A 13,293-nucleotide genomic window follows, 5' to 3' on the forward strand; every position below is an offset into this window, starting at 1 on the left:
ATCCTGCATGACATTCAGTGTTTCAAGATGGAGCCGGACACTTTGCGTTTAACACACGACAAACACTTTTCACTGTATTTTTATGTACACGTGACAATAAATCTAAATCTAAGAGCCAGTGCTGGCACGATGGGCTGAGTGGCCTCCTGCAGTTCCATTACAATTCTGTGATTCTGTGACAAAGACAGAAACTCCTGCAAATGCTCCCACTAGTCTGACAGCATCTGTGAGGGCAGACAAAGAATTATAGGCTTGATTTTTATTGATCAGGCAGATGATCTGATGTCTAGTCAAACACCGGTTATGATATGCGAGGGTGGGGAGCAGAAACTCCCTCACGAGTTCATGAGGGGGGAGCTAGCTAATCCCAAGAGACATAACATTGGGTGGGATGCTGGAAGCTGTCATGCTCATTGTCTGTCCATATTCACTGGTATTTTACTATTGGTAAAGGAGATGGTGGGCAGCCACCAGCCCTTAGGATAATTGAGGTTCTTAGCCAGCCAATTAATGGCCTCCTAAGGACCTCTTCCGCAATACTGCTAGTATTTTACCAGCAACATGTCCACGAATGGAGAGACCACCTACTAAGTTCTTAGATCTTCCTGACACCCCACAGAATCCATCTCAGTGTTAAATACTGGAAGACCACCCCTTATCCTCATAATTGACCCACTGTCCCCACCACCTTTCTAGGAACTGCCTGATTAGCCTCAGTCATCCCTGAACCCAGTTATCTGAACTCTTGGTATGGTCCAGGATGTTTGGTTCATGCTGGCTGCAGCCCTAGCAATGGCTACCACACCCAATGGATCTGCTGGGATTGAAGAGTTGCTGCTGTCTGAGTGACTATCAGCACTTGGAGGTGGGATGACTCACCTCAAATGGTTGGAAGCTGTGACACCAGACAATTCATTGCATAAGGAATGTAAAATAGCATTGTGTTTTCTAGGGCTAGCGGGGGTGTCTCGATGAAATCCCAGTCAACACTTTACTTGAGATCAGCAACTGTTTGGTATTTGTTCGTTGTAGCTTGTTAGCCAGAAACAGGTCTAGGCAAAAGTAAGTCGAGGGAGATTGATTGGCATAGTAGTCTGCCGCACTTTAGTGGGTACGTCTGCACCTGGGTGATCTTGGAGAGGGATTCTCTCTGGCCTGTGGGCACTGCAGAGGCAGGAGCACCCTACTAGCCTCCAAAGTGACATTTTAATTTCTGAAGAAGGGTCTAAGCCCAAAGCGTCAGCCTTCCTGCTCCTCTGATGCTGCTTGGCCTGCTATGTTCATCCAGCTCTAAACCTTGTTATCTCTTTTAATTTGAATTTTGTTCACTTAAATTTATGTAATTGTTTGTATTTTCTTACAGTGCTCCTCTAAGGGACCAATCCCTTTCAATTTGGCTTCATTTGGTTTATTTCAATTTGACAGTCTCTAAGTTGCATTAAAGTGTTTCTCAAACAATAGGATGGATAATATCCAAATTATATTTTAATTTGAATTTTGTTACTTTAAATTTTGAAGGTTTGATCTCTGTCACATTGCTCCTTTAAAGGGCTGCTACCCTTCAGTCTGGTTAAATTTGTCTAACTTTATTCCATATAATTTTATTTCATTTAGCTGATTTTGGCTTAAAAAGAGTTTTATCATAACTTGCTTGCTTTGGTACCTTGTACCTTTAATGCAAAGTGTGGGATCCTGTGTGGCTTTTCACCACATTCTCAAAAATCCTTGTCACTTTGAAGGAAATCCCCAGATTACCTTGCCTGCATCTTCTTAAAATTATATACTTTATGTTGCCTCTCTTCATTCTTCTCACCAAAAGTGTATCTCTTCACATTTCTCGACATTAAAGTTAGTCTGCCACGATTAAACCTAGTTATTTATGTCCTTCTGGAGTTTAACACTATCCTCCTTATAGTTCTTAATCTTACAAGTTTAATGCCACCTGCTTTGTTTTGCTCTCCACAGGCTCCTGCCAAACCTGCTATATTTCTAACATTTTCTGTTTTTATTTCAGAATTCAACCTCCTCGGTATTTGCCTTTTACATTTGATGTTGTGTTGGGCTCAGTAAATATTGCAATATACATGTAGTGGTGCGAATGACTCATTAAACTGTCACAATGCCATTCTCATTACTGTATTCCAAACAATATGAAAATGCTGCAACTTAGCAGCCAGAATGTTCTTTTCTAAATGCACCTTTTATGCCTTTCAATACACCTGCTCGCAAATGGTGTTTATACACATTTGAGAGGTTTTGTTTTGAAAGATCAAAGAAAGACTCACCTCCTGAATTAACCCAGCAATGCAGATTGAGTTTCATATTGTACTAAATAAATATGTGAATGCACTTACCTTACCTGAGGTAGATAAACAAAGCATAGGAGCCACTCTGCCATACTTAAATACTGTTCTTAATGTGTGTGCTTGGCCAGTGAACATCAATAGGATATGTAACCAATTGACCACCATCACCTGTAGAGTCATACATATAGTTGTACAGTCCAGAAACAGACCCTTCGGTCCAACTTGTCAGCACCAACGAGATATCCTAAATGAATCGAGTCCCATTTGCCAACATATGGCCCATATCCCTCTAAATTCTTCCTTTTCATGTACCCATCCAGATGCCTTTTAAATGTTGTAATTGTATCCATTTCCACCACTTCATCTGACAGCTCATTCCATACATGCACCACTCTCTATGCAAAAGCATTGCCCCTCAGATCCCTTTTAAATCTTTTCACTCTCACTTTACACCTATGCCCTCCAGTTTTGGGCTGCCCCATCCTAGAAAAAAGACCTTGGCCCTTTCACCTTATCCACATCCCTCATGATTTTATAAACCTCTATAAAGTCACCTCTCAGCCTCCAATATTCCAGGGGAAAAAAAAAGTGTATTCAGCCTCTCCCAATAGCTCAAACCCTCCAGTCTCGGCAGCAGTCTTGTAAATCCTTTTGGAACCCTTTCAAGTTTAACAATATCTTTCCTACAGCAGGGAGACCAGAACTGAACGCAGTATTCCAAAAGTGGCCTAATCAATGTCCTGCACAGCCACAACGTAACCTCCCAACTCCTATACTCAAGGCACTGACCAATAAAGGCAAGCATGTCAAATCCCTTCTACCTACAACTCCACTTTTAATGAACTATTTACCGGCATCCCTAGGTCTCTTTGTTCAGCAACACTGCAGACAACTTGCAAACAATAATCCTATGAATGGGTGAAACCTGAAAGTTTTGGCTGTATCACTAGATAATGAGAAACACTCTGAGTTTTATTATCATTTCCCTGATTTTTGTGTATTGAGCAGAAAAGTAGGTCTTATCTTCAGTGCCTGGATGAGAGCAACAAACAATACACAGGGCAATTATCTTAATTCACCACCAACCCAATGCAATAACATAGAGTGCATTTGTCCAAGTGGATCAGGGATAATAACCATTTCAAACAGTTCCAAAAATTAAGCCTCATTTGTTCCTTTGAAGCTGGTTGATATTAACATTATGTCAAGCTGACTGACTGTAATGTTTCCTATTGGCTTCTTGATTTGTCCTTCTGGAGACGTAATCCTACAACTACACTCACAGTTAATACATTACATGGGCACAGTGCTGCCCTAAAATGGATTAATGATGCCAACTTCTGCAAAATCATTTTGATTATATTGCCCTTGCACGGCAGGGCAGCCATCCAAAGTAAAGTTTCTTTTTTGTCATGAAGGCATAGTCTTGTCATGGTGTCCTGCTGTTATTTGCATTGACGTCAAGATGGAACCAAGAACCCAATCACATTTTCACTTAATTGCCATTGCTTGTCACTCCAAGGAACTTAGTGTGATAAGGGCTACATCTGTAAATCTGTCATTTGGGTACATCCCTCAATCACAAATCACACACACACTGCTCTTGGATTTCACCCTGACAAATTATAGTCATGATTACAAGCAGTAGGACATATTTGTTGGCTAATCTTGCTGAGCACATATAAGTCATGGAGACAAGCAGTTGCTTGGTGATACAATTACATACAAATATAAGAATTAGGAGCAGGAGTAGGTCACTCGACCCCTCATTGAATATGATCATTGTTGATCAAATTACTCCATGTTTCCACTTGCACTTGATAACATTTCACACCTCACTATCAATAATCTATCTTCCCCTCCCTTCAAAAAATGTTAAATACCCTTTGCTTCCGACACCTTTCAAGGAAAAGTGTTCGAAGATTCATGACCCTCTGCCAGGAAAAAGATTCTCCTTACCCCTAAGAGACTAGTACGAAATTTTCAAAAATCAAATTAAGAGCTAAGTAAATAAAATGAAGATGCAGGGCCAGGCAATGTGTTGTACCTGCATGATGTGGGAGGTGGTAAACCCCATTGTGGTTCATAGTGACCACATGTGTAGCAAGTATTGGTTGTTTGAGGAACTCTGGCTCAGAGTTGATGAGCTGGACTCTGAGTTTCAAACATTGCGACACATCAAGTGGGGGGACGAGTTACCTGGGCATTGTGTTCAAGGAGGCAGTCAGACCTCTTAGATTAACCACCTCGAATTCAGTCAGTGATTAGGGACAGAAGCGTGTGACTATGAGTAAGGCAGGTAGAGGGATCCAGGAGGTCGTACTGAAGGAGCCTCACCCCTTGAGCATGTCTAACAGGCTTGAGATTCTTTCAGAGATAGTAAGAACTGGCGATGCTGGAGTCAGAGATAACACAGTGTGGAGCTGGAGGAACACAGCAGGCCAGGCAGCATCAGAGGAGCAGGAACGTTGATGTTTTGGGTCGGGACCCTTCTTCAGAAATGGGGCATTCTTGTTCCCTGTGTAGATGAAAAGAGAGGCTATAGGGAGGATGAGCAAACTGACTATAGCACCATGGTACAGGAAGCCATTCAAGAGGGGGAGCAGAAAAAAGAAATGGAGTTGTAATCTGGGATAGTATAGTCAGGGGAATAGATACTGTTCACTGTGACTAGGATCGAGAGTCCGAAGGCTGTGTTGCCTGAGTTCAGGATGTCTTATCTGGGCTGCAGAGGAACTTGGAGTGGGAGGGGAACGATCCAATTGTCATGGTTCACGTATGTACTAACGACATGGCTAGAAAGAGGAAGGAGGTTCTGCTGAGGGGATATAAGAAGCTATGGGCTAAATTAAAAAGCAGTATCAAAAAGATAATAATCTCTGGATTACTACCTGAGTCACGAGCTAATTGGCACAGGGTCAACAAGAATAAAGAGGTAAACAAATGGCTCAAGGATTAGTGTGAGAGACATGGGGTCAAAATCATTGGACATTGCCACCAGTACTGGGGAAAGAGGGAACTGGTTCAATGGAATGGGCTTCACCGAATCATGCTGGGACCAGGATCCTGGAGTGTCGCACGATTAGGGCTGAGGGTGGTGAGGGGGTTCAGTTGTTTGCAGAATAATGGAAAATCTTAAAAATGAGAGAGGAGTCAGCACAAGGTTTTCAAAGTTCCCAGAAGAAGTAAAGTGACAGGGAGTATGGAAAGGGTCAGGAATCTAAATTCCGGCACAGGAGATAAGGAGACACCTGTGAGAAGGGGCATGGTCAACACAGGACTGAGGGTGTTATACTTAAATGCACTGAGCACACAAAACAAGGTAAAAGAGTTTGTAGCGCAGATTGAAATCGGCAGGTATGATGTCATGGGTCTCACACAGATGTGGTTACAAGGAGATGATGGCTGGTAACAAAATATCCAAGGATACGCGTCCAACCATAAAGTCATAGGGTCATAGAGATAAATAGCACGGAAACAGACCCCTCTATCCAACTCGTCCGTGCTGCCCAAATATCCTAAATTAATCTAATCCCATTTGCCAGCACTTAGCCCATATCTCTCTAGACCCTTCCTATTCATGTACCCACACTTTTAAATGTTGTTATTGTACTAGCTTCCACTACCTCCCCTGACAGCTCATTCTATAAACACACCTCCCTCTGCATGAAAACATTGCCTCTTATGACCCTTTTAAATCATTCCCGTCTCACCTTAAACCTATGCTCTCCAGTTTTGGAATCCCTTACCCTGGGGCAAGGACTTTGGCTATTCACTCTAATCATGCTACTCATGATTTCTAAACCTCTATAAGGTCACCCTTCAGCCTCCGATGCTCCAGAGAAAATAGCCCCAGCCCATTCAGCCTCTCCTTATAGCTCAAACTCTCCAACCCTGGCAACATCTTTGTAAATCTTTTCTGAACCCTTTCAAATTACACAACATCTTTCCTGTGGACAGAGGGGGCAGGGATGCCTTGTTAGTAAGGAATGAAATTATATCGAGAGCAAGTAATATAGAGTTGGGAGGCATAGATTCTGTGTGGGTAGGATTGAGGAACCACAAAAGAAAAAAATGATCCTGATGGGAGTTGTGTACAGCCCTACTTGCAGTAGTGTGGATGTGGGGAAGAAAATAATTCAGGAGATAGAAAAGGCACGGGAGAGATGCACTACTACAATAATTATGGGGAAGTTCAATATGCAGGTGGACTGGGAAAATCAGTTTGGTAGCAGATCTCAAGAAAAGGAATTCATAGAATGTCAACAGGATGCTTTTTTTGGAGCAGCTTGTGGTACAGCCCATTAGGAACAGGCAGTTCTGGATTTGGTAATGTGTCATGAGGCAAATTTGAAAAGGAGCGTAAGGTGAAGGACCCCTTGGGGACAAAAACAATAATATGATAAAATTCATCATGCAGATTGAGATGAAGAAGGTTGAATCAGATGTAAAAGTATTACAATTGAGTAAAGTTCAGTACAAAGACATGACAGAAGAGTTGGCCAGAATTGATTGGAAGGGGGGGCTAGCAATTTAGTTCTAGCCTAATTCAAAAAAATCAGCACGGCTTTGTGCGAGGGAAATCATGTCTCACAAATGTGATTGAACTTTTTGAGGAAGTAACCAAAAGGATTGATGAGGGCAGAGCCTTTGACAAGGTTCCATATGGTAGACTAATTAGTAAAGTTAGATCACATGGCATTCAGGGTGACCATGCCAATTGGATACAAAATTGGTTTGACAGTCGGAGCCAGGCGGTAGTGATGGAGAGTTGTTTATTGGACTGGAGGCCTGTGACCAGCAGTTTTCCACAGGAATCTGTACTGGGTCCAATTTTGTTTGTCATTTATATAAATGAGAATGTAGGAGGCATGTTTAGTAAGTTGTGGATGATGCCAAAATTGGTGGCATTGTAGACAATGAAGAAGGTTATCTAAGATTGCAAAGAGATCTTGATCAATTAGGTCAATGGGTTGAGGAGTTTAATTTAGATAAATGCAAGGTATTGCGTTTTGGTAAAACAAACAAGGGCAGGACTTATACAATTAATGGTAGGGCCCGGGTGTGTTGTAGAACAGAGAGATCTAAGGGTTCAGGTACATAATTCTTTCAAATTTGCAGCACTGGTAGACAGAGTGCTTAAGAAAGCATTTAACATGCTTGTCTTCATTGCTCAGACCTTTGAGTATGGAGTTGGGATATCATGTGAGCTTATATAGGACATTGGTGAGGCCTCTTCTGCAGTACTGTGTGCAGTTCTGGATGCCCTGATATAGGAAGGAAATAATTAGATTGGAGAATGTTCAGAAAAGTTAAGAGAGAGGCTAGAGTGGACATTGGACCGCTGGAAAATGAGGCTGGGAAGTAGTAATGGGAAACAAAGAAATGGCTGAAGAACTGAAGAGATACTTTGCATTAGTCTTCACAGCGAAAGACACCGGCAATACACCAGGGGTTTCAGAGGAAGTTTACAAGAATGATCCCAGGGATGAAGGGCATGTTATATGAGGAGTAGTTGAGGACTCTGGACATGTACTTGATGGAGGTTAGAAGGATGGGCGGGGGGTAGGGAGTGGGGGAACCTCATTGACACTTATAGAATACTGAGAGACCTCGATATAATAGACATGGAGAAGATACATGTGTGTTGCTGAACAAAGAGGCTTTGGAGGTCAGGTTCATTGAAAGATGAGTCACAGGCAGATAGAATGGTGAAGAAGGCATTTGTTATGCTTGCCTTTATTGGTCAGTGCATTAAGTATAGGAATTGAGAGGTCATGTTGCAGCTGTACAAGACATTAGTTAACCACTTTTGGAATACTGCTTGCACTTCTGGTCTCCCTGCTTAAGGAAGGATGTTGTGAAACCTGAAAAGGTTCAGAAAAGATTTACAAGAATGTTGCTAGGGTTGGAGGGTTTGAGCTATAGGGTGAGGCCGAAGAGGCTGGGGCTATTTTCCCTGGAGCATTGGAAGCTGAGAGGTAACCTTGTGGAGGTTTACAAAATCATGAGGTGCATGGATAGGATGAATAGGCAAGATCGTTTCCCCGGGTTGGGGGAGTCCAAAACTAGAGGGCATAGGTTTAAGGTGAGAGCAGAAAGATTTAAAAGGGACCTAAGGAGCAACATTTTCATGCAGAAGGTGGTACATGTATAGAATGAGCTGTCAGAGGAAGTGGTGGAGGCTGGTACAATTGCAACATTTAAAAGGCATCTGGATGGATACATGAATAGGAAGGGCTTAGAGGGATATGGGCCAAATGCTGGCAAATGGGATTAGATTTATTTAGGATATCTGGTCGGTATGGATGATTTGGACCAAAGGGTCTGTTTCCGTGCTGTATATCTTCATGATTCTATGACTCTATTTCCATCAATAGGTGAGACTAGGACCCGAGGGCACAGACTCGGAGTGAAGGGATGTCCCGAAAGAACTGAGATAAGAGGAGTTTCTGCAGCCAGAGGGTGGTTAATCTGTGGAACTCATTGCTGCAGAAGGCTGTGAAGGCCAAGTCATTGAGTGTATTTAAGACAGAGATAGATAGGTTCTTGATTAGTAAAAGGATCAAGGCTTATGGAGAGAAGGCAGGAGAATGGAGTTGAGAAACATATCAACCATGAACGAGTGCAGGTCAAAACTGATGTGCCAAAATGGCATAATTCTGTTCCTATACCTAATGGTCTCATGGTAAATGGCTCACCACTTATTTTTAAACAATGATTGCTCCCACAAGCAGAAACATCCTTTCTACATTCACCTTGTCAAAACTCCTGAGGAGATTGTAGGTTTCAATCAAGTCATCTGTTTAAAGTCCTGAACATACAAGCCTACCCTGTCCAAACTTGCCTCATAAAGCAACCCATCCATTTCAAATACTAGTCTAGCAAGACTCCTCTGAAATGCTTCCTGTGCATTTATGTCTTTCTTCACTAAGGAGACCAATACTGTTCACAGTACTCCAGATGTGGTCTGAAGTATAATATCTGTACTTATCTATTCAATTTCCTTTACAATAATGAAAATGTTCCATTAGTTGTCCTGAAACAAAAACAGAAATTGTTGGCAAAACTCAGCATCTGCAGGCAGAAAGCAGAGTTAGTGTTTTGAGCCTGGTGACTCTTTATCAGAATTCCTCTGGACTCGAACTGCTAACTCTGCTTTCTCTCCAAAGATGCTGCCAGACTTGCTGAGTTTCTCTGTCAATTTCTGTTTTTATTTCAGATTTCCAGCATCTACAGTTATTTGTTTTATATTAATTATCCTAATTACTTGCTGTACCTGCATACTAATCAGTTGTGATTCTTCACAAGGACACCCAGATTCCTCTGCTGAAATCTCCATCATCAACATCCTGGGGGTTAGCATTGACAAGAAACTGCACTGGACAAGTTATGTAAATACCGTAGCCACAGGAGCTGGTCAGACACTAGTGTGTGTGATGATACTATAGCTTTAAGAAGTGTATTTTGTCCTGGGTTTTGTTTTATGAAGAAAAGTTGAGACAGAGGTGCCAAGCAGTTTGTTCAAAACCAAAACAGGGGGTTCTGCTCCAAAGCATGTTCCGGCAATGCAAATTGGCTAAAACACGATTGACGAATATGGGGTCACTATTTCTCGAATAGAAATTTGTGTTGGCTATGACATGGTTCAGCATTATTTAAAAATGCACCTCATTTAAATAGAAGAATGGACTCCAATGCTAAATTGATGGTTTAAGTAAAAAATGAAGTATAGTTTAAAATAATATGAGTGCTGTTAAAGCATGCACCTTTGTGTCTAGTATTTTTGCCTAGATTTTGTTACATATTTAATATGTAAGAACTTTTGAACTTGCTCATGTAAACCATTTATATCAAAAGTTGTCTGTGTTACAACCTGCTCGTTTCCAGCACTATTTTGAATACAGCGTTACTCAGGTTTACAATGAATTTTAATCCTACAATTAACTTCAATGCCAATGGGCTACATCGGAAAGAAAGGTCAGATTCCTTTGCTTCACCAATCTTAAAATTTATCCAGAAGTCTGTGCTGACAGAACGTCAGGTCAGATCAGCATTTGAATGGAGGAGGGAATTTTACTACAAATTGCTCGTGTGTCAATTTCGGGGGTTTTCCATGGAGGGTTGCTGGCTGTGAGTTCTATCTCACACAATTTTGCACTGGACACCTCTTTTGGATCATACTTGCAGTATCATGCAGTACTGACCATTGCTGGGATTTCCAGTGGCAGAAGTCTAAAGTCCAGCTGTCACTTCATTGCAGATACAAGGTCAGATTTGTAAATGTATTGCCTCTTTGCAGCTATACCTGTCTGATAAACTGCCATTATACCTCCAGCTATAAGAATGAAGCTACACAGGTGAGGAAGAATTTTGGAAAATATAATTGTTATGTGTCCTTAGTGCCCCAACCCCGCTTTTCCCATAGGCCCCATTATTTCTATAGCCCGATTTTCTATAACACGATGTTGTGCTGGAACGCAGCTATCGCGTTACAGCAGAACCCACTGTAGAGTAAACAGCTTGACAGGCCCTGGCGTATTTTCTTTAATGTTAGAACAATAGAAGCAGCCTGAATAGATGGAGTCAAGCTCCCACAGAACCAGAATTTTTAGTTTTAGTTTTCTGCAATTGCTGAGGTCTTAAAACTGGAAGTGGAAGCTCTTTGCTCCAGCAAAAGCTGGGGTCCTCTTCCTGCTGCTGGAATCGCGTGTAAGACAATCTATTTTACTGAATTTTTCTTTGCCAAGGGTGTGTTTATGGAATGTTACTATATTGGAATAGTTAATTAGTCGTAATTAATATATCTGTTGTTTTATTAAGCATTTTAATTGAATTACAGTTAAGCCAATTCTTTTCTTCTATTCACAGAAGTTGCTAGAAAAGCTCAGCAGGTCTGGCAGCATCCGTGAAGAAAAAGATCAGAGTTAACGTTTCGGGTCCGGTGACTCAGTTCTGAGGAAAGGTCCTTTGAATGCACCTTCCAAACCCATGACCGCTACTATCTAGAAGAACAAGGGCAACAGATACATGGGGACACCACTCCCTGCAATTTTCTGTTCAAGCCACACTCCATCCTGACTTGGAATGTTATTATTGTTCCTCTGTTGTCACTAGGTTAAATTCTTGGATCTCCCTCCCTACCAGCCCTGTGAATCTATCTAAATGAAATGGACTACAGCGGTTCAAGAAGACAGCTCACCACCAGCTTAGCAGAGGCAATTAGAGATGAGCTAAAAATGTTGGCCCAGCCCATAAAGTCCACATCACCTGACTAAAAATAAATTGTTTCGACATGATTTCCCTTTCACAAAATCATGTTTGCTTTGTCCATTGATGTTGATTTCTTTTTAATTGCCCCGCTATAATGTCTTTAATAACAGCTTCTAACCTCTTCTCTATTACAATGTTAAAGTAACTGGCCTTTAGTTTCATCTCTTCTGCATCCTTCCTTTTTGAATAAAGGAATTACAGTCACTATTTTCCGATTGAACCTTCCCTGAATCTGTAGAATGTTGGAAATTGAAAACCAAATGCATTATGTCTCTCGTTAACCGCTCCTTTTGAGATCCTCGCATGAAGTCCATCAGCAATCAGGGATTTGTCACCCACAGCTCTAACAATTTTCTCAGTACCATTTCTTTAGTGATTATACTTGACTTTCTCCATCCCCTCCGTTTCCTGATTTACAGCTGTTGGTGAGCTGTTTACATCTATCCTTTATATAGGGATAATGTAAAATACTGGTTCAATTTATCTGCCACTCCCAATATTTCTATTGGACCAACAAATCACCTTGTTACCTCTTTTAAAAATAACCTCTTACTGCAGACACTACTGTATTCTCCTAGTTTTTATTCTTAGTTTACCAAAAGAAAAGTAAGGTAATTTTGTTGAATAGTAGCAAAACAGAACCAATCCATCCAGACAAAGATCAGTTTATTGGAATATTGAATTGCAGTCAGTTCAATTATGTGCGGTCCTATTGAATCAAATTCAACATGATTACAACATGAAAACAATTCTCGGTTTAGTTTAAATAGCTAAACATGGGGATGTCTTGTGGTGCAGTGGTAGAGTCCCTACCCCTAGCCCAGGGACCTGGGTTCAAGTCCCACCAGTTACACAGGCATATACTAACATCTCTGAACAGATTGATGAGGAAAATAGGCTAATGTTTTTTTTTAAAAAAGGACAGCTAAATATGATGCACAGTTCACCATATATATTGTCAATCAGAATGTGAGACCTAATTATCCTCTATGTAATACAATTATAGAAAAAATAGCAAAGAGATAACACAATGAAGATTTTTGAAGAAGGGTCCCGACCTAAAAAGTCAACTTGTCTGCTCCTCTGATGTTGCCTCGCCTGCTGTGTTCCTCCAGCTCCGCACTGTGTTATCTCTGACTCCAGCATTGGCAGTTCTTACTATCCCAAAATAGCAAAGAGAATGCTTTACAAACTCACACCTAATTGGCAGGCATGCCAAGAAATCATTAAACTGCATGACTAAAAATATCCTGTGGACCTGCTTCCTGAAATGCTGACTGTGCTCCCAGCAGAAAAAAATTAATGGGGACAGCATTCATTCTTTCAAAAATATTATGTTCCCTATAGAGATCAATAACTTTTAAAAGAAAACAACACCCCATGAAGCCAAAAGAAAGAAAACTGTTGGACAACGTTTGAGTGTTCAAAACTTTTTTCTGTAACAAACCACCTAAGGCCAGCACAATTCAAACAATAATTGACAGGTGAAGGATATTTTAGATATATTTTCAATGAAAAGGTAAATTTCATTTTAAATGGTCAATGCAACAAAGATACACCTTATATTGTTACAAGCACTCACATCACTTCTCACTCAAACATGCAATCTCATTGTCTCTCGGACTCAGTCTCCATTTCCCACTCACTTGTTTCGGCCCTTGAGTCACTGCCATTAGTAGCAGTATTCCATCTGATGTCCTGTCCATGGTTAAAG

This window comes from Rhincodon typus, chromosome 5 (genome assembly GCF_021869965.1).
Source record: "Rhincodon typus isolate 14 chromosome 5, sRhiTyp1.1, whole genome shotgun sequence".
Lineage (NCBI taxonomy): Eukaryota > Metazoa > Chordata > Chondrichthyes > Orectolobiformes > Rhincodontidae > Rhincodon > Rhincodon typus.